Genomic DNA, 22,682 nt, shown 5'->3' with positions numbered 1-22,682 from the left:
TTTAAATCAATCCTAGTGCTTTGTAAAAGCAGCAGTACCTTGTCAGCTTAGAAAATGTTAATGGACTATCTGGCAAGCACGACTTGAATTGCAATTTCAAACTTATATTTTACTATACTCATCATTTTTGCTTTTTATTATTTCCTCTCAAGAGTGACTCACATAAATTCTCTGGTAAACCAGACCAAGTGGTTCATACACAGATAGAGAAACTAAGGTGATAAGTGAGAAAGGTAGGTAAAGGACACTAAAATACAGTAAATTCCAGTGGTCCTTGAATTTGTAACACTGCACAAGATTTTGTGCTTCTTAATATTTATCAGCCTGAGAATTTTGCTTCCAGACCTGCTGCAGTATTCATCCTCTGTGCTATCTAACAGGGATGGCAAAATCAAAAATCAATGTGTTTCTTAATACTCTGCTGCTGACATGCTCAGACTTGCTTTGATATCCCCGTTTTGGAAATAAAAAATCCAAGAACAGGAAGAAAAAAAGCACATGGACATGTTCAAAGCCACAGAAAGCTCTTTTTACCGATAAGCTGAAGTAAGTCAAGTTGTTTAATTTATCAAGGTGACAGCTGAGAGGGGATTTGATTGCTGTTATGTGAATAGTTTATCGTTAGCTAAAAGGAGGGATGGTGAAAAGGCCTCTAATTTTTCAGGGAAGAGCATGACATATTCTGATTTATGGACAAATTCTAATGACATACCATGCTGAAATCCATAATCTTTCAAGAGTGATGAAATGAGCAGAGCAGTCCAAAGAGACAAAAGGCAAGTTTAATGTTCCTTTATCTTATCATATCAAACTTCTGGAAACAATGCAGAAGGATATTGAAAGTGAAAATTCTTGCAATAGAGGGTTAAATTCTTTATTTAAATTCTTTATTACTCTTTGATATATTTGACTAGGGATTCTTTACCTTTTAAAAAGTGAAAATGAACACATAAGCTTGGGGTTCTGGGCTAGAAGTGCTTTTTTTTTTTATTATCTGAAATGTGTACTAAGCTTCATATGATGTCAAAGTAAAAAGAAAAAAAAATTAAAAACCCAAAGTTATTGCATTTGAATTTCTTGTTTCTTCTTGCTCTGTTCCAGTCAGTTCTGGTGGCATTTGAAGTGTCACACTATTTGTGTGTGAATGCAAAAGAATCTCAGTATTGGAGAACTGTCTAAAACTCATCCCAGATCTCTCAAATTTGGCTTCTGTGCAGAGAGATCTGTGCAGACATCTTCAGGCATAGAGATAGTGTGAAAAACTACAGAATATCTTTTTATAGCTTCAAAATGAAAAATGTAAAGATAAAGCTTGGTAATTCATTCAAACTTTAGAAAGTCATGAATATGCTTACATTTAGGTCACTATTTACATATATGGAAACCTCTTAGAGGGAAAGCCTTTTTATACATTCTGCTTGAGGCAAAATTAAATTGCTGATAACTGTTAAAATTTCATTAAAAAACCCCCTTTAACCAGTTCATACTATGGCTTTCCTGGTTCCCTTCCTAGAAGGAGCTTTTTTAGTTTTCTGATCAGTAAGCCATTGCAAGAAGAAGGTGCAAATACAATTATTCAGAATTGTATTTGCACCTTCTGCTTTGTGTGTGTGCCCTTAGACTCTGCTTGGACTATGGTCTAATTAAAAAAGGTATTAATATCAACAGTTTTTCCTATGGAGAAGCTGAGGTTTCACTAGAGCATTCCACCCAAGTGGGGGTTCTTCTTTTCACCTCTCTTATCCCCTGATTCCACAAGTTAACCTTGTGGCTCTCTATCAATAACCCTTCCCCCAGCTGTTCTGAGGATGCTCACGGAGTGCGTGCTTCCCAGCACGGTAAACACCCTCTGTTCCCCAAGGATAAACCTCAGGATACCCAAATTGTTCTTTTGAGTTGGTTCTAAACTTCAGAAAGTGTTTTGGAGGCTGGTTCTGTAATGATTTGGGAGCTTGTGACCTCATTCAGAAATGTCCAGTGACTAATACAGTGCAGCATCAAGTTTTAAAGGGTTTGTAGGGGTTTGAGGATTGTTTCTTTGGAGGTTTTACTGTTTGATGTGATGTGATGTTCTGGCAGGCTGTATTTGGATTACATTATTGCATGTTTCTTTAGTAAAGGAGCTGTATGCATTTCAAGGAAACATGCTTTTAGCTGGATTAGGATTTGATTTAAAAAATGAGAAAAAAATTGTCAATTGGAAAATTACTGTTTGAAGATGCTCTAGTGAAGTCATGAAATTGTCATTACTTTCTGCTTTCCTGACTAGGTATAAAAAAAACACCCACTTTAAAGGGAATGCAAGTCAAAACTTGTTCAAAACTTGTTACTCAATTTTTAAAAATTTTTTGTTGTTGTTGTTCCTAAAGCATCTTTAAATTTCCAATAAACTGATTCTGAGCTGGGAATGGAGGAAGAAATTATTTTCTGTTTCCTGACTCAATTCCAGTAAGTTATGTTGTTTGGGGCTTTATTTTCTTTTGGTTCTTCAGCTGAATGAACTGGAAACAGGAAAAATACAGCTTGCTTCACCACTGCTGTACACCTTAAACCATATTTCTTTTAATGTATATTACTTAACTGCTAATGCTGAAAGGCTCCACCAAACTGCAGAAGGTTTCATGTTTACTCTAGTGAAAGCCATGGTGACAGTAATGCTGGGTAAAAAACTCAGTGTCCTGCTTTAATGCCTCTTAAAGGAATTACTTCTGCAAGTTGAGATAAAGAAACAACCAAAAAACAACAACTCCAAAATGGCTCGGGAAATTAGTGTGGGAAATTAGAAATGATCATAAATGACGTCTGGAAACCTTGAATTGAGTCAGGATCGTGCCTCAGTTTTGTTTTCACTGTGGCCTGGCAGACAAGACCAGCATTGTTTGTAAGCAGCCATTTGTAACACGATGGCCCAGAGCGTGGCACAACCCACTTCATCCAGCCCCTTCATGATGCCTTAACTTTTGAATTTATTTATTTTTGCAGCTTAGATGCTGAAGGCCTTGAAAAGAGAAAATCCCTGCAGCTGGTGAGGTGGTGGAACAACATCTGCAGGGGCAGCTCTGTCAGGGACTGCGAGTGTTGTCTGTCACCTTGCTCATCTGGTGACGGCTGAAATGCTACATTCACCTTTCCAAAACGAGCCCCTTTGCAGAGGGGAAGAGGGGAAGAATTAAAAAAGGTATTTTTTAGAAGTTGTTGGAATCCTAAATGCAAATAAGTCCCAGAATTTTAGGGCTGTAAGCCAAAGCTTGAAATTAAACACAGGATTCAACATAAAACCTTAAAAAAAAGCTTCCAAACTTAAGTAATAGAAGCGAGAATGTGGATTTATAGTTTAAAGCAGAGACACATTCAGCTAAGTAAAAGAAAGTTTAAAATTTTAGAGTTTAAAATAAAAAAATACACAAGTAAACAAAGAGATTAAAATAGAGTGCTATAAGTTTGTGTCATAATATGATTAACTAAGAAAGCTTACACTGCAACATAACTTCATAAGATAAAATATTTAAAGATTAAGTCAAAAACATAAATATCCTTGTTGGCAGTGTTTTATTAGTCAAGAACTCCTTAAAAAGTCTTGTAGCTAAGAGTCTAAGTGACCTTCTGAACCATACTGTAACAATGTGAGCCACACTTACCCTTCCTACCTATGTAGAAGATAAGAAAAATAAACTACCTCATCAAAAATCGACTCAAAAGGCCCATCTCAAATTCCTTCCAAAAGTCCCCACAAATAATCACAAGAAATGACCACTTGAGAGATTATAAATTGTGCAAATCTTTTCAGGGTAGATCTCCTTGATTTTTCTTTGGAACCAAACTGTATACTACAATTGACAAATGCCTACAATTTTGCAAAGTGGTTTGCTTTATTTTTTTTTTAATTGAAAAATTCAGAATTTTGTCTGAAGTGATCTCTTGTAACTGAACTAATTCACGTGCACTTGATTGAAGAGAGAAAGGAAAGATAATCATTCCTTTTGCTCAACAGTTTTAGCTGGAAGGGCCATTCACAAAATTACCCACCCAAAAATCTGAATTTACATCTTCCGGGACAGAAGGGAGCTCGTGGTCATTTTCCCCAGGGAAGACCCAACTCTGCCCTGTGACAAGGGGCCAGGAGCCAACATGGCCTAAGAGTAACTAGTCACAGAGGCAGTTTGTATTTGTGTTTTCCAGGTTCAGTGTGGATCCTGGCACAGGATCTGGGCATCCTGCCTTCCCAGTGGCTGCTTCCACCACACTCACGTGCAGCCACACAAGCTGCAGGGGAATTTGGCATAAATAACCTCCTGCAACACATGGAATAAAGCTCTGGTTGTTTGGTGTCTAAGCATTTATAAGTGCATGTTAAGCAAAAGCATTTTAACATCATTTTTTTCAAAAAAAGAGAAATAACTCAAGGACATGTTGCATGTTCAGATAATAATGATAAAAGAAAAGCTTGGATGAAACAAAATCTTGTAGTAAGGCCTGTAAAACCCCCTGGCACTATCAGCTTTTGAAGTGTTTCACTCCAGTCTGCATTTATCCTAATGAGCACTTGAATATTTCAGTGGTTTTGTGTGTTTGCTTCAGCCTGACCCAGTAGCATGCTTTTAAAATCTTATGCTCTGGGATAAAATCACGCCTTTTGCCCACACTTGGAGCACGTTCCTCACTTTGAAGAGTCCCTGGGACCAAGCCTGCTTGCAGTGTGGGGTTATTTTCTCCCACAGATGATGGGCTGCTGCTGTTCCAGGCATCTCTCAAATGGTCAGTGGGATGATGAGACAAACACCTGTTTATTTGCAGTCTGTATAATCTGTAGCACGTTTGCAGATGGTGCCCTGCACAGTTCTGTGAGGTATGTGCTAAATAGCCATGAATGACTTGGAAGCAGTGCTGGAAAAAATACTGACATTCAAACTTTCAGCAGTTCCACTCCCATCAGATTTTTAGACCTGGCTGAGCACAGAAAGGGGAGGATCTCAAGATTGCAAATGTTCTGGGGCTGCTAACATGCCATTTTTCAGCTTTGAAAGAAGTCTTGTGTAATACAGAAATGAAGAGGTTTACCCAGCAGAAAATAAGCATTGCCACTTTATTGTTTTTGGCAGGAGATGGTGGTTCATCATTTGGACACATCAGGTACTTTCCTCGTGACTATCATATAATTTAAAATGACAGTGCTTCAAATGGTGACAAAATGACAAAGCTCTGATCTGTGGTGGAAGTCTAGCACGGAGAGAGAACTGCAGCCAGGCAAAATTATTTTGAAAGGGAGTCAGAAGATCATTTTGCTTGGGGTTTATTTATTTACTGGGCTCTGCCTTTGCTGATTCACTGGCAGGGAACCAGGAGCTGTGAACCTTGACATGAATGTCTCCAATTTGTGGGGTATTGGTCCATGGCTCTCTCTGCTCCAATATTTTGAGGACTTGTATAAACAACTTTGTTCATCCCTGTGAAAACCACTGAAATCAGACCTGGTGCTTTTGCTGTGGCTGGAATTCTTATGTCCATCCACATAGTAAAGAAAGAAATTCATGGTTAAAACTCGCTGCTTTGAATTGTCACAGTTGCTTTTGAGATTCTCATGTAGCAGAGAATTTACATTTTGGGGATACATTTTCTGCTGAACTTCCCCAGCCTTAGAAATTCCTGGAAGTGCACAGTAGTTCCCCTGTGACAAACACTGGGAGCTGGTCAGTGTCTATAGCTGATGGTAGGAGAGTATCCATGTGTCTGGGAATTCACTGCTGCCTTCAGAGATCCATAATCCTACACACATCTTTTTTTTCCTGAGAGACTTGAATGAATCTTAGGAGATGAAATTGAGGATAGATTTTGTGGTCACCAAAAAAAAAAAAAAATTGTAGAAAAATATATTTTTTTTTTTGTAGAATAAATTTTTGCTATAAATATGAAGTCTAGTAAAATTCCATCTAACTAAAACACATTCCTTTTAGCCAGGACTGAAGTTAAATTGATGCCTTGTGAAGGCTGACCTAGAACAGAGGCTGGACAGAGTTAAAGAACAAAGCAGGGATTTATTAAAAGGCCTCCATGGATCCACCTTGGGCAGCACAAGAGCCCAGCCAGGGCTACACCCAAGATGAACCAAAATGGTCACAAAATGGACAGCAGGTCACGGGGTCTCTCACTTTTATAAGTTCTGGTCCATTTGCATATTGGAGTTAATTGTCCAATTACAGCTCCAGCCCATGAAGTCCCATCCTTCTTGTTTTTCTCTCTTCGGTCCACATTGTTTATGCTCTTGGTCCTGCAATTTGGATCAGTTGTCCTTGGTCCCCAGCTAGAGAAGGAATTGTTTTGTCTCCCTGCTCTGTGCAGAGAGCTCACCATCCCCTAATATGAAGCTCAGAACTGCACACCAAAGCAGCACAGAATCTGAAAAATAGAAAAGCTAAACCTTGAGATATCAAAATGAGATTCTTGAAGTGTACAAACACATACCAGAGGAGTGTTAATGAATGATATTACTATCTTAGAAACTGGTGCCGTTGCTAAAATGTAACAAGGCTGTTTAAACTGAAATTAATGGACAGGCATCATGTGCCACTTGATTTTTCTTAAGTCATTTTCACTGCTGTTCCCAGGAGAGGCTGTGAATGTGGCATTGATTTACAGTGAGAATGAGGCCTGGGATTATCCTGCTTCTCATTTTACCTATAGGTTTCCTCTAAAAGCATTCCTGCCCTCCTTCCCACCCCATGGCCCTGCTGGGCTGCAGGGGAAGCCCATGTGGGGAGCTGGAGGAAGGTGTTCAAACAAACCCCCCAGCTTTAACACTCAGCCAAGGGAATTTTTTCTGTGCTGCCCCTGTTACTGAGTATAGAAATCACTCATACTCATGTCCAGGAGCGTGTCCCTTTCCTGTGGTCATTTAGGAGATGGGAATTCTCTGACTGACTGGGTGGTCTGTGCTTGTGGTTTACAGCTTGGAACTACTCAGTGCCTGTAAAATGCCACAAGTGGAACAATGTCATGACTGGAGCTACTCAGTGTCCTCCAGATGAACCACTGGCTCTGTAAGTACTGCTGTCCTGGTGGGAATTCTGAAAGGCAAAGCCAGCTCCTGTGGATGGGGGGAGCTTGGTCAGCAAAGAACAAGGTGTTAAAGAAAAAGCTTCTGTGCCTAGGAATTGTTCTATGGCTTGAACTTCTCTCATGTTTTTTTGTGATGTACTTATATTTCTAAACAAAGATGAACTGTCAGCCCCCCCATAAGGGCTCATACATACCCCTTTGAAACAAAGCATTAAATCCCAAATCCATCTGTGCTGCAGGAGACTCGGATTTGCCAGGTACTGCTTCAAAACTCAGGCTGGTGAGACTGGTCAGTGATGCAATTTTGAGATTTAAAATCTGGTTTCTTGCTTCTACCTTGCAGCCAGTGGTTTTAATCTTCTGTGGAGCTGTGCTGAAGAGAACAGCTGGCCTGTAATTGGGGGAGATTGCTGCAGCCATTTATCTCTGTGGGTGTTACTCCTGTTCTCAGCATTATTGCAGATAAAATGGTTATCATTTTCATCTATAGTGTCTTCCTAAGACAAAAATAAGCATGTGCCATTTACCTTTTCAGTGCTATTGAATCATTTTTGAATCATTTCAGTATAGAATCATTTACTTTTTTTTATTCCTTGGTTTTTTTTCCTGCTGATCTGTGACCATAGCCCAGGAGAAGTTGTGCATTGTTATCACTCTCATGCTATTTAGCAGAAAGGAGAAGTGCCTAGATAAGCTTAAAAGTTTCTGATTACCGTGACTGGAGTGTCAAAATCCTTTAACAATCAAAAATAAAAAAAAGATTCAAATTATTTTATAACCGTGCATCCAAATTTTACAGGTCATTCAGGTCTTGTTACAGTGCCTGCTTTTGATGCCACTTTACTGTTTTCTTCTAACTCTGAATGGCCTGGGCTGGTGCCCCTTTTGTTGAGTCAGTAATTTCCTAAATCACAAAACTGGGAAGCCACATTGGGTGGTCAGAGTTCAGGTGAGTTTTGGAAGAGGGCTTGTAGAAAACAGATTAGGGCATGAAAATTTTGATTTCAATTATTATCTTTAGAAAACATTTCTAGTGGGGCCTTATATGATCCATTAATCAGTCTGGGTGTGATCTGCATCCTGCCAAGGTTAATAAAGTTGTTTCTTTTGGCTTTGGTGAACTTTAGCATCCTCAAGTAAGGCCATTGCTTTCTTGTTTCTCTTCTCTTTCTGTCTAACAAACTGGCGATGCCTAAAGTACATTTAGGAAAAAAACAAAGCACATGGCTCTGGCAGCACACAAGTAATGCTGCCAATGCAGGAAGAGAAACCTTTTGAAGGTCAAGTTACCACACATCCAAACTCCAGAAAGCATTTGTCATGCCTTGGGAACTGAGCTGAAATCTGACCCATCTTGGAGAATAAATCACCACAGAAAGCACACATGGGAATATCTCTTAGTGAAATTCCCTGTGGAGCTGGTTTCCTGGAAGCAGCCTTAGGTGGGGTGTGGGTAATGGGACTAGTGTTCTGGGAGGAGGCTTGTGTCTGAAAGGCAGCAGGGACACTGGGAAGAGCAGGGAACACACCAGAGCTTACACAGGGAGGGCCTGCAGCTCCTCCTTGCAGCTCAGTGGAAAGCTGGACCCCTCTTCAGGTGTGTCCTTAGGAATGTCGGCACACAGACCTCATCCTGAAAGTTTTAATGCCAGGCCTTTACATTGGGTAACTTGTAATCTACAAATGATATCAGCTCCATGAAGACTTTAAAATTGGAAGGAAGAGGATGAGTAAGTCCTGAGGGTTGCTCCCATATTAGAGCTCCTTGTACTGCAAACCCCAAGTAAGTATAAAATGAGACCATTTAACTGTTTCATAAAGCTAAGCATATTTGATAGTACCATAGCAGAAAACCCTTGTCTCTTGGGTAGCTGGGTGTGGTAGTTGTAAAAGTGTCTGATTTATGCTAGGAATTCTCTGTGTCCATAGCTTGTAATTGCTTTTATTACTTGTAACTCAAGGCAGGTGTGCTTAGAAGCAATCAGTAATTTCTCCTCTGGCCACATGATCTCGTGTAACCCAGCCAAGGTCCTCTGCACACAGAAAGAAAGCAAAGCCCCGGGAGGAAAGCTCTGCCTGGGATTACCTGGAATTAAATGGTGAACACAAAAAGGGTATTAATAAGAAAATAGCTGAGGGCTAGCACAGGTCCTGAATAGAGTCTAAGACACAATCTTATACCCTGGTGGGTCTGCTCTGTGCCTCTTTAGCCATTTTTGTTTTAATGGTTTGTGCTAATGTGGGCTGGAACAAATGTAATGATTGTAGGGGGTCGGGAAAAAAAAAACAAACCTTCTGCTCTAATGTTCAGTTTAAAGTGACTTTCAGACAAAAAGAAAGCTGAATATATAGTGCACAATACAATTCTAGCTAAGGAAGGGAGCTGGCTTGGAGGAGAAGGTGGCTGAGACTTAAAGCAAACACAGCACAAGAGAAATGATGCGAAGTGCTATCTTATAAACTGTGTATTTCTCCTGCTCTGTCAGTTTATTCATAATACTCTGTCTTTAATGTAAATAAATGTACAGTCTGGATATTTTTTTCCATTTTTCTTTTGCCATTTGTAGACTTTATTCAAGCCCTTTCTTTTCAACAGTTTTTTGTCTTTCTTTCCATGGCAACAAAGAGCCAAGGCTCCTTTGCAAAAGCAATGCAGTCCTTCACACAGCACCCTCTTTGTGCTAAGGTGGGTACAAATCCACACCTGGTGTTAGCACCTCTAACATCACTCACCAATAATGCTGATAATGAGACAGCTCCTAGCAAGGCATTATTAATATGATGGTGTTATCCACAGCAAGTGATGCTCTAAGTTTTATTACACTAAGGCAGCCTTAAAATTTTTAAATCATTTACAGCTTTATCACACTTTTTCAGGAGCTGTTATTGCTCAGCCATTCCTCCTTTTCATCCTCTTGCCTTCTCAGATGAGAAAGGATCTTTGATGCTTCCATCCTCTCACTCTGTGAATGGATCAAACAGCCCAAAATGCACAGGGCTTTGAAACAGGAGGAGCCCTGGAAGAGGGAGATTACAGTCAGGTAGAACAGACTGGTCTGGTTCTGTAGTTGATATTTGTGAGCATAAAAGCATTAGTAACAACAGCATTTTTAGATAAAATAATAGTAGATTAAAAAAAAGTTAATTTTGTACTAAATACCAGTGTAATACTATGTCTTGCAGTGAACTTCTAACTATTGTGAAGAGATAATCAGTTTTCTTTCCTGTAAAAGGATCCATAGTCTAAGGAGACTCTTGAGTGGCAGCCTAGATATGAGAAATGTTATTTGAATTAGGCATTCTTATCCATGTTTATAGTGCTTTCCAGAGGCTCTCTCTCACTTTTAGGCCTTCTTCACAAAAGCACATGCAATAAAAATGTTACTGCTGCCAGCTTGTATGCCTGAAAGGTCAATTCTTCTTTTTGTTCTAACTTTATCAGTTTCTTTAATAAAAGATATTAACTCTCTTCACAAACCTGTCTCACAGAGAGAAGAAAAATATGCCCAGCTCCAAAGAAAATATCACTTCTATTTAATGATTAAAACAAATCAGTGTGAGAGAAGACATAAGGCAGCTACCAGAAAATTCTGGTGAGTAGCAAGCTATAAAAGCTTCAGTTTTCTGGCCATTATGAAAATTTTTGGTTTTGCTTTCTTAGTGAAATTGAGCACAATAGAGCAAGAAATCTTTCAAGGCCATGGTTCATACACCAAGAAAAGAATCCTTCCTTTTCTTCCTTGCTGACAATGTGGACTATGCCCTTCTGAATTCCAGCAGCTCAGTACCAATTCCTCTCCAGAGGGGTGGAACATCCCCTCTGGAGAGGACACCAACACCAAACTCACATCTTTCACTGCTGGGAAGGACTTTGAGAGCAAAGTCACCTTTGCTGAGGTGTCTGAGAAGGTACCACTGGATTTATCAGGGGAAACTGATGGGAGGGCACTGCCTAAATCCTCAATGAACACACATCAAAATCATAGGAGATTATTACCAATAAGATCGTTCTAGTACTGATTAATAGCAAACAGCAGTAATTGCATTTCCATAAAGTATAACAACTGTGGTATTAAAATTGTATTTTTTCTAATAAATATGTAAGTAGTTATTACGAATTAATAGCAACAAACAAAACCCAATTGCAATTCCATAAAATGTAACGGTAATGAATAGTAACAAATTCAATTACATTTCTATAAAATGTAACAACTATGATAGTACAATAGTAATTAAGACTATATAGTAGTAACAAACAAAAATTATTACATTTCTCTTAAATGTAACAGTAATTAGTAATAATTAATAGCAACAAACAGAAACCATTACATTTCTATAAAATTTGATGGTGATTAATAGTAACAGTCATTACATTTCTATAGATATAATTGTACAATGTTTAATCATTACATTTCTAAAAATATGTATAATATTAATAAAAGCAATGCTAATAAGATGCTAGCCTAGTGCAGGCAACCAGACCCGTGGTGTTTGTACCAAGTAGAACACAAACCCCAGTTCCAATTCTGAAAACAAACCCCAGTTCCAATTTTGATCTTGTGCATTTTTGTTCCAGGTTGAGCATTTAAATCCCACCCCCTCTGGGTGTGAATATGAGACAAGTTATCCCTGTATGACAGGGAAGAGCCAAGCCTGTGCAGGCTTCATCAGCACAGTGTGCTCTGCATGGGCACTGCTTGATTATTCAAAGGTGTTTGTGCAAAATAAGTCTAAAGTTCAGCTTTGGGGGCTGATCATTCTTTCTGCACCATTTAAGCACATCATCTCATTTCTAAGTGGTGCTGATTACAACAATTCATGGGCAAGCACAGTCATTTTCTGAATGGAAGGGTGAGAGAAATGTGACCCTGTCACAAAACAAAGCCCACGCTCCAGTGAGTGCTGCTAACATGGGCTAGAGGCTCGGGGGGAGCCTGGTTCCATGTGTGATTAAATGCATCTCATTGGTATAATGCCTTCACATTTAAACAGCTTAATTTTTAAATCACCAGATAATTGTGTAATTGTGGTACTTTCTGTTCCCTGTGATGAATCAGGCTCTCCTGTCTAATGGCTCTGTGGAAATGAAATTGCCTGCAAGCAGCCCCAGCTCTGTTCTGTGGTGTCAGTGTGGGGCAGGTAAATGATGTTTGACTTGGCAAATACACCTACACCCACCAGGGCCAGTTCACTCCTCCTTCCAGGAAGGACACAACTCATGACATCCCTGATGTGGTTCCACAGCTCTTCTGCAGGGTGTTGCAGCTGCACCATGGCTGTCAAAGGAAGGTCAATCCATTACAGACAGACCTGTGGGACTCTCCTGAAAAAAGTACACCCAAAGCATTTTGAATAAGCAGGTGAGTCTCATGTTCTTTTATGTCTTCCCATTTCACTAAAACACAAGCCATTTGCTAAATACATATAATTTGAGTCGAATTGGTATAAATGCCTGTCAATGATAGGGATAACACCAAGGATGATAAGGAAAAACCAGCTAGATGTTAGCAATTAAATACAGCAGCAAATTTGGGAGAAACAGCTGGATTTTTACAAACAGGCTGTTTGTGCTTTGCTTCTTCATATAGAATCTCCAGAGACAAATAAAATACAAGTAACTATGGACAACTTCAGGTAATCTTGCATTCTTTCACTTCACCCAAATGGGACTTGGCACACAATTTTCAAATGCAGCCAGAGCCTGCTGGGAAACTGCTGTGCCCCAGGCTATTGGCTCTGCTAAAGGCAAAGGAAAGAGGGGCAGAAAAATGTGAGTTCAAGCTAGCAGAAAGATTTGCTGTGTCCCCTGTGCCTGCTCCTGGGGAGGGCTACGTGCCTCACACACAGGCACAGGGCAAGCTTTGTGCCCAAAATGCCACAAAGCCATGCCCAGGGAACTCCCAGCAATGTAATAAACCACTCTGCTGTCCTCAGCACCATCTAGCCAGGGCTGAGATGCACCACAGCAAATGAAACCACAATCTGCAACACAAACACCCCGTGCAGCACAGGTCTAAAGCCACTACCAGCTTCACGAGTCTGTGCAGGACTCATGGCTACTCTTTTATGTATTTTTTAAAGACTTTTTCTCTTTGGGCAGTGAGAAGCTTTTTAACAAAATCAAGTTCAATTTATTGAACAAATTTATTTCAGTACCTATGTTTCAACCCAAATACTTATTGCCTTATCTTGATATTTTCTTCACTGATGTAATTGAAAGATATGCTTGTAGTTCCTTGACTTAATTTTGATAATCTAAACAAGCCTAGCAAAGCTATTTGAACATGTCTTTAACAGAGACACTTTCCTTCTTAGCAGATTTTGTTATCCAGTCCAATAAAGAGATGTATATAGTTTCAAGGGGACTGTTAACACTGCTGAAAATGAGAGCATATCAATGGCTTTTACAGGATTTTTTTGGATTATTCCAGAAAACTCCATGCCTGCTATATGAAAAGTGCACTGGTTTTCTCTTGGCAGTGACAAATGTATGGGTCACAGCCACAGTAAACCAAAAATACTCCCAGGCCTTTCTACTTTTTTTTTTTTTTCTTCTTCTGTAAGTTCCAAATGTTGAACTGCAGTTCTTGTCCCCCGAGACATGAATTTATGCAGCACATCTTGTGATAGTAGAATCCAAAGTACATTTCCTTGCATAATTAAGTTAATCTCGTTTTTGTTATTGTACCTGTTGAAAGGCATTTAGTTCCCTGTTTATACAGAGACAGCCCCGACTTCTGTTGTAGCATCAGTTGAAAATTTAAAACAGGGAGGATTTTCTCACACATTAATGAATATTTTAATAAGTACTGAACTACAGATCTCCTATTTATATCCCCTACCCTAATTTACTTCTGCTTCTGAGTGCTATGCAAAACCCATAAGGGGGACAAAGCCTGAGCAGACAGACTTCAAATGAACATTTCAGAGCTTTGCCTTGAGAGGAAACCTTTGTCATTTCGATATGCACTCGTTGAGAAGGGCTATTAAAATACATGGTTCTCTGAGCCACTGCTTTGCTTCACTTCACTGCTTCACCTTCCCAGTCTGTTACACAACAGCCAATGCAATCCATTCCCGTGGAGAAATTTAAATTGTGAGCTCTTTGGGCCGTGGGTTGTGATCCTTTTGCTCGGTGCTTCCACGCTTTTTAGTCCCAAGAAGCCAATGACCTTGACTGGACACAAAAAGCACACCTTATACAAATTATCCCTTAAGTATTTCCAGAGTTTTTCTTTGGCATCACACAAATTCATTCAGCCACACTGAATATGTCTCCAGCTCAAGGCAAGTTGTCCAAACTTCTTGGATGATACTCTGCCTTATTTATGAATATTTCAGCTTCTAACCTAATCTGTGTCTCCTACACCTTTTGTTTCTTACTTATTTTAAGGACAAATCAGTAAGTTCAGAAGCCAAGAACATCGTCCTCAGTGGCCACCTGTAAGGCAAAGACTCCAAAAAAAAAAAAAGGTGACTTTATATTCCTACCTTATTACATTATATTAAACACCACCACACCCATAAGTTTTACTAAGCTGGAAACAGACTGGAAGACAAAGGAAAACAATCTCTAAAAGCTTAAGAAATATAATTTTACATCCTGAGTTCCTCTCTGTTTTTAAGATTTTTAAAAAACTGAACCAAAGTGTCTAAGATTTAGATACCAACTTGAGCTGTCACAAATCACTACAGATGTAGGTAAAATTATTTTTCATATAACAGAATATAATTTCTGTCTCTCGCTGGGTTTTGGACAAAACTGGCTGACAACTCACACTGCAGTTATATGAAAACATCACTGTCAAAAGCACAGACAATTCCAACATTTTTCTACTACATTTGTGGTAAAAAAGACTTTTTAAAAGCTTATAGTTGTACAAAAAATAGCACCTACGTGAGAAAAACAATGATTTAAGATTACTTCTTTTGCCAAGTATCAAGTAAAAGCATTAGAAACAGATACTTCACTATTTCTTGAAGTCAGAAGAAGGTAAAGATTTGCAATTTTATGTCATTATATAGACACACTCCTATAATATTGCCATATCTACTACTTGAGACAATGAAACCAATCCAAAAACTTCACCTTAAAATAAGTAGCATTTTATACTGGAAACAAACTGAATACGTATGGCAACCCAGTGCACTATTCAAATTAATCCTGGGAATTCATATTTAAATCTCATAGATATTCTCAAACTCAGGAGAAAAACCTCTTCAAATTATTCCCCTATAGATGGCACTGCAATTAATAACAAGCTGAGTTGTAAAGTGTCTGTCTAAAGATAATGAAGATATCCAAGACAGGGAATGGAAAGAATAAAGGGAAGATATTTACCTCTAGATTTTCAGAACTTGAATGATATCTGCTGTTCAGAATATATGAAACACTGCAAAAAATCACTGTTCAATAGGGGAAAGAATAAAAGAGGAAGAGAGACAAAGCAGGATTTGAGCTTAATTCTTGAATGCTTTTGAAGGACAAATAAGGTGAATGGCTGCAAACACAATGTAGATTGAAGGGGCATAAAGATGCTTGGGGCTTTTATATCACGTTTGTTTTGTGATAGAAATTTTCACATTACAAGGCTTTCAACGTAACCTCAACGCTTTCTTACAATTTAATTTCTTCTTTTATTCAGACCATATAGAGATTTCACAATGGAAAATTGCAGACAACTGGAGAGAAAGAAACCTCATTCAAACACTACTGAATGAAACAGAGATGTAGAAGGACAGCAGAGGTTCTTTTTCATGGTAATTATCTCTCTGACAGTCCTTAATGTGATTTCCTACATCAAGAGGAGCCACTAACACAAATAAGTATATCCGAGGTTTGTTTTCCAGTTTTCATGGCTAGAAATGTTCTGTTCTGTTCTACTAAAGGGACAGATAATGTGCAGGGTGTGGAGGAAAAGTGCTCTTTGCACCTCTTTGGTGTTTGCTGCTATGATCACAGTGTTCCCTATGGGAAAATGAGTTTGCTCAAACTTCTGTTAGGAAGGGTTGAGAATGTAATTAAGATCAGTCTAGAGTAGTCTAGTGCCATCCTTAGTTTTAGAGAGGACTACATCTTGGAAATCCAAGCCACTGGCAATTTTGAATTACTGGCAAAATGGAATTGCTGAGGAGTTTTCCCATTCTTTTAAATATTTTACCCCTTAGTGCTTCCATTAGCAATATGTACTTGAAAGAGATGAGAACACCCTGTAAAGTATTTTCAGACTAAGACTACTGTGACAGGTCTTTCACACTCAATTGTTAATGCATTAGGGAATGAAAAATATTAGAAGGCACTGATAAGGGGACACTCTATTTATCTGAACTGAGTGTGCAATCTGACTGAAAATTTCATCTGAGTTTGAGTGTTTTTGGAATTAAAGGCAGTTATCTGACCTCGGCGCTTATGGTTTTCTTGTAATTGCTATTGCAAGCAAAAAAATAAAGCTGAAATATAAAAAAAATTCCCAAAGAAAGACCATAGATTAACACAGCACTTATTAAAGTCAATAACACCACCAGGATACCTGTTCACTCTGTCAGGATGCATGGTCACTCTCAGTGATACCTGTTCACTCATCAGGCACCCTTGCTGTTGCAGCAATTTCTGCATCCAGTTTCTTTGTGTTTTTTTTACTCATCTTCAATTTTACATGAAATTACAGGTGGATAATCGAAAGGAAAAACCCAACACCTTTCTATCTGTCAGATATTTTCAAAGCTGAAAGTAAGGATGAGAGCCATTCCAGTAAAACCATGGAGGGCAGCAGAGATGCCCTCATTGCCCATCACAAGGCTCATTAACAGCACAGAGCAGGTGGCCTTTGAGCCACAGTGGCCACCAGCCCTGTGCTCCCCATGTTCCCAGCACAAACTGCAGGGATCAGGGCACTGCTGCTGTGCCCTGCCACTGCAGCTTTTATGGAGTGGAGGCAGAATCTGCAAGCCAAGAGCTTTTCTTTCCCTCATGAGCGTCTGCAGCTCTCCTGTGCTGCATAGGCATTTGTCTCGTGGCAGTTATAATGTTATTTGAAGTTATCTCCTTCTCTCTTGTCTGCCTCCTTCTCACAGGAGATTGAGCTGCTTTCCATGGGGGGCCAAAGACTGCATGCATTGGATGAACTCAGAGCAGCAAACCTCAAGGCCTTTCTGGGGCAGGCCATGTCATTCCAGAGCACTTTGTGGAAAAGGAACCAAGCAGCTCCTCCAATTGCTTCTGCACCACCACCTTTCTGCAAGTTGAAGGCTGGACCTGATGAACAAAAGGATTTCCAGTCTGTCCCCAAGATGTTAAGTAGACACAGACAGCCAATCCAAATATCAGAAATTAAATAACCTCCTCTATTCTACATAATAAAACCAAATTGCTCCAGTTGTGTCATTAAATGCCACACTCAGAGAGGATGAGGAGTCAGAGCAGCCCTTAGATTTTATTCCAGTTCTGTCAGCAGCACATGTCTGCCTGCACCAAGGAGCACCTATATCCACGTGCTTCCTGTCAACCTGGGTGACAAATGCAGCCCAGGCTTGGTGCTCCCAGCTAGCAGAGGGAGTCAATGATATATAAAGCCCCTCTTTGTTCTGATCTGGGGATAGAAGGCATTGCACAGACAAAGACAAATGTGATGGCTGCCTGCTGGTCGGGCAGAGTCAGCCACTGTGAGCTGATTCAGAAAAAATAGCTTTATTTTATGTTTGTGGGGTTGAACCCAAGCTAAATGTGTTGTAAATGACTGGGGTACCATTGTGGCTTGGCTCCCACCTCGTGCTGCAAGCCAGGCTGCTCACTCAGGGCAGGCTGGTGCCACAAGATGCAATCTGCATGGAAACAGTTCCTCCCATCCTCAGCACAGCTGAGTCAGCCCCACAGGGGCAGCAAGGGCATCCCAGCTGAGCTGGCTGTCACAAACACCAAATTCCCAGAAGGACCGGGGGGACCTGAGGGGAGACTGGTTCAGGAGGATTCCCCTGTGATTGCAGTGATCTGCCAGTGGTGTAGGACTCCCACTACCACTATGGCAAAGTTTGTCTTCCAGGTGGCAATGCCAAAAAAAAGGACTATCATTTTTGCAAGGCTCAGCTTCCTAAATTGCAGTGAAGGAAAACAAAGGGTAAAGTTTCACTTTTGCTCCTCCTTACTTGGTCTAGCCCTTTCTACTTCCCACCTTCTTGCAGAGGAGAAGTTCAGGATCCTATAGAAATATCTGATGCTCTTAGTAAAACATTTTATACAAAGAAGCATATTAGAGGAAATTAATATAATTAGGCTCATCCCCAGATAAAAGATAGAGTTGATGTCCCTTGACTCCTCTAACTGATGAAGAGAGGCTGCTCCTAAAGGGAATCATGACCCACTGGGAGGGCAGAGACCTGTCTCACAGCAGTGGCCACGAAGTCCTGCTGCTGGTACCTGATGTGTTTGGCTGACTTGAGAGCCTGGGTTACATCTGAGGTTCCATCTTATGTTTTTCAGATGACTAAACCTAAGCATTATTAAACCTAGGCAGACATTAGGCTTTTAAGCTCACACCCCGTGTTCATCACTGAACCACTGTTTGTGATGTGTATTACTGCTAAAGTAATGCACAAACCTGCAATTTCAGAAATAAAATGTGACAGCTCTCAGGCAACAATGCAGCAATGATCATTGTAGAATAACACCACTGAAACAGGAGATGCTGTTGGCTGTTATTACAGGGCCTGTTTCCATAAAGCTCCTATAAAATCCATATGCACAGTAACCATTTGCAAGTGAAAACAGTGGCTGATGTGTGCAATTGTTGATTCTGAATACGGAACAGACATCTGCATGAGCAAATCGATGTGCATGCAAATTTCCTCCAAAACTCACAGAGTCACTTTTGAGCCAAAGCCACAAATGCTTTTTGGAGTATTCCTGTTGATTCCAGGGATTTTGCCCACCAATATTATTTCCACACCATTGACTTTACTCCACTGCTCTTAAATATCAAGAAGGACCTTAAGTTTTCTTTACTTACAGCACAGTTAAACTGATATTGAGACAAACCAAGCCCAAATACTCTAAGAAGGGATAATCTCAAGAAGTAAGCTTGATAGTCACTAAATAATGAAGCATGAATCTTACTGCTATTTATCTTCTCCTGCAGTGGATATTTGCAAGCAAAAATCAGGGATTTCTTCTATTTATTTACCTATTTTTCCCTCCAGGAAGTCTGTTAAATGAGGAAAATCCTCCAAACTCTTAAAACCCAGGCATATATGTTAAAGCTTTTCAGTAAAGAAAACTCTTCATAAAGCTCAAAAATGTCTCACAGTAGTATTTTGCTGTTGCTGCTAAGGGATCAAAAAAAAAACTAAGTGTGAAAATAAAATATGCTGAAAAGCTTTTGAATGCTGTAATTGTGTTCATGTTGCAATGGGGTTTTTTTTTTTGTTTAAATTGGAAGGCTCTCAATAATTGAAAAACTACCAGGTTGCCCTCAGGCAGAAAAGTGCCACCATCTCTCTAATATCATACAAAGGGACATTTGGTGTCTCTCCCTACCATACATTTGCTAATATCTAAGGGTTTGGGCCCTTCATCTGCTCTTCTGTGGGCACAGGGGCATCTTCTACTTCAAATTCTCCCAGTCACCATCTGTGTGCACCGGGTCCAAACTGCTGGTCAGGTCTGGAACAGAAATGGAAAGGGACAAACAAGCAGCAGTGACCTCCAGCACACCAAAGGGCTGCTCAGTGCAGGAACGGTCACTTGCTTTGCTTTGCCAAATTCTCTCAGGGTTCCTCATGAAAAATTAAAGTTTCTATTCCTTTGGCTTAAGCTGCTACACTTTAATAAGAAGAGTTGTTGTTCCTGGTTTGCTGATTTATAAGGTTTGAAGCACTTTTGCTTTGCATTCTGTTGCGTGTAAGCTGGCAGTGAGCTGGAAGGAATAATTTATAAATGAGATGAATTTGTATAGATTAGCCAAGTGCCTACTGACTGAGAATATAGCAATGTCTAAATATTTAGATGAATTAAGCAGCAAGGAAAGATAAATATTCTTGAAAATAACACATTTAGTAGGCCACTGAAGTATAACTAGGAATAAATAAAAACAAGCAAAGAAAAAACATAAGAACACAGAGGAAAGGCGCAGCAGCATAATGAGGCCAACAAAAAATAGTTTGGATGTCTTTATTTCTACCTCTCCCATCACTAAGTCTAAGTTTATGACTTCTAAAATATGAAATACTGGTTGGGTGAATGACCCTAGCTGGTCTGTATTACTATTTTCAGCTGAGCAGCTTGGGACACACATTGTGTCTCTGTGCTGTCCATGTTAAAATAACTGCTTTAAATTCGTGTCACTGCCTGCAGACAAATATACATTCCTTTTTATATGTACACATCCATACATACACACAGGAAAGGATTGTGTAATCCTTACCTTGGAAAACAAAAATATTGGCATAGATTCCGGTCTGCCTCCTGATTCTAACACTCTAGGAGGGGGGAAGAAGTGTTGTTCTCATACGGAATAAATCAAAATCACAAAGACTGGTTAGGCACAATTCTTCTAGTCTCTCCTATAAGCTTTGCACTGCTTTTGTGGTGAGTTTTTCCCCCTTTTTTCCTTAAAGGAGAGCAAAGTGCCAACAGGCAACATGACACAGCAAGTGGGCAACCTCTGTAGCATCCAAGTACCTCCCCCAGTATTGCTTTCAAACTTTCCTAAATAAAAAGATAAATCTAAATGCATCTAAATTTTCCACCTTTGGATGAAAATAAGTTTGAAACAATAGAAAAGGGCTTAAAAAATTGGAAAAAAATATTAAACACAAGTGAAAAATATCTATTTCTCCAGTGATCATCTCATGGAATTCTTAGACAGAGATGTTAAAAGTATGCTCTAGGAGTAAGAAGCTACACTTCAGTCTTTCAGAACATTTGCATTTTATTGACATGAATTCTTGTCTCTGTTAATTGTGGAGGTCTGGGTGAGGTAATTAAATTAAGAGGAAAAATAGTGTTTGGGCTGTTATTTTAATTATTTGAGTAATGCCTACTTTGTACAGTTTACCTTTTAAAAAATATAGTCTAAAATCTCTAGAGAACAGACTAATAGCTCTGGATAAGCCTAGGGAGAGCTTGACTTCATATTAATTGATCTGCTAAATCACAAAATTGCTGCATAGATTAAAAATAGATTGTAGGATCTTAATCACTACTTTTAATCTTGAAATTCTTTCTTGAGGTAGTAAAGATTGCAGTTCTATGTGGTTTATGTCTTATCTTGTTACTTCTAAAAGTTATTAGATTCCTTCTCACAACAGTATGGTTTGTTTTCTTTCTTTTGTGTAAGTATACTTTAAAATGTACTAGAATATCAAAGATAATTTATGGTTTTGTATAATTTAGGAAAAATTGCAGCTATTTCAAATAATCCCATTGTTCTCATAAAATCACAGTAATTCCATCTCATGTCCTCATTATGTGGAACATGTCAACTTTACTTCAAAAATCTATATTTACTTTAGTGTAAGAACAAACAAAAATTCTAGCGTAGGGAGCCAGCTAAACTAGAAAACATTTCAAGTAAAATGGTTCTCTCTGCTCTGGGTATGGCTTTATCCAATGAATTTCTCAGGTTATAATTTTCAAAGCAATTTACTGACAGAAGAAGTTAAAATAGTTATTTGACCTTTCTGGAGTAAGTGAATCTAAATTAAAGTATGAGCAATTACTGCAGTATTTAAATTTTCCACCTTCCCTTACTGATTTCTCCCCTCCCCCTCAGTATGTTTATTAGCACTGGTTACTTCTTGCTTGTATCAGAAGTTAATTTTTAAATTTCAAAAATCAGCATAGAACAATTTTTTTGAGCTGATGCTGTGAGGTGAATTTTACTACCAAGCATCATTAAGATTTCAGTCTTATTTCAAGGAAAAACACTTCCACAGTCTGCAAGGAAGAACAGATTATTCCACAGATTAAAGACAAAGCCCAGAAGTATACATGATGACAGCTGCAAGAAAGCTAATATATTTTCAGTCTCTGCAAAACATTAGGTTTTCTCAGCTGAGTGATGGAGTGAGAAGTTATGGGGTTTGTATTATGTATGTTCTCAAAGCCATAACAGAAGCAGCCACATTTTTCTCCATGAACACTATCAGAAAACTTCCCATTTGATACGGAGCCCAGTCAATAAAAAGGGTAACTATTTATGGTTTTCACACCAATGCATGGAATTTCAGCCATAAATGAAACTCCAAACCTGCATTTTTAAGAGTTTCATAGAAGTGGCTTATATTGGCTTTCCTTTAAGGGGCAAGGCAGGCTACACACTTGGAACAAAAACCCCCTGGATCTACTCAAGATGATGACAAACCTACCAAGCATGCAATGGTGTTCAATGGAAGTTCATTATTATTGACCCGAAAAGACAGAGACAGACAAGGAAATCACATTCTTCAATTCCTTGTCTCACCTAAAAGCACTAAAGCCCAAAGAACTTCCTGTCTGTTTCATCTGTGTGCCATCAGCCAAAACAACAACAATCCATTTGAAGTTTTACTGACACTTGAAGTGCTGCTAAACCTCCATCTCCTGTCACCCCTTTATGAAATGGATTGGACAAGTCAGGCTGGAAGCCTTTAAAGAT

This window comes from Pyrgilauda ruficollis, unplaced genomic scaffold (genome assembly GCF_017590135.1).
Source record: "Pyrgilauda ruficollis isolate IOZ18807 unplaced genomic scaffold, ASM1759013v1 scaffold83, whole genome shotgun sequence".
NCBI classification, from domain to species: Eukaryota; Metazoa; Chordata; class Aves; order Passeriformes; family Passeridae; genus Pyrgilauda; species Pyrgilauda ruficollis.
The sequence above is the reverse complement of the archived record's forward strand: the minus strand, read 5'-3'. Positions refer to the sequence as shown.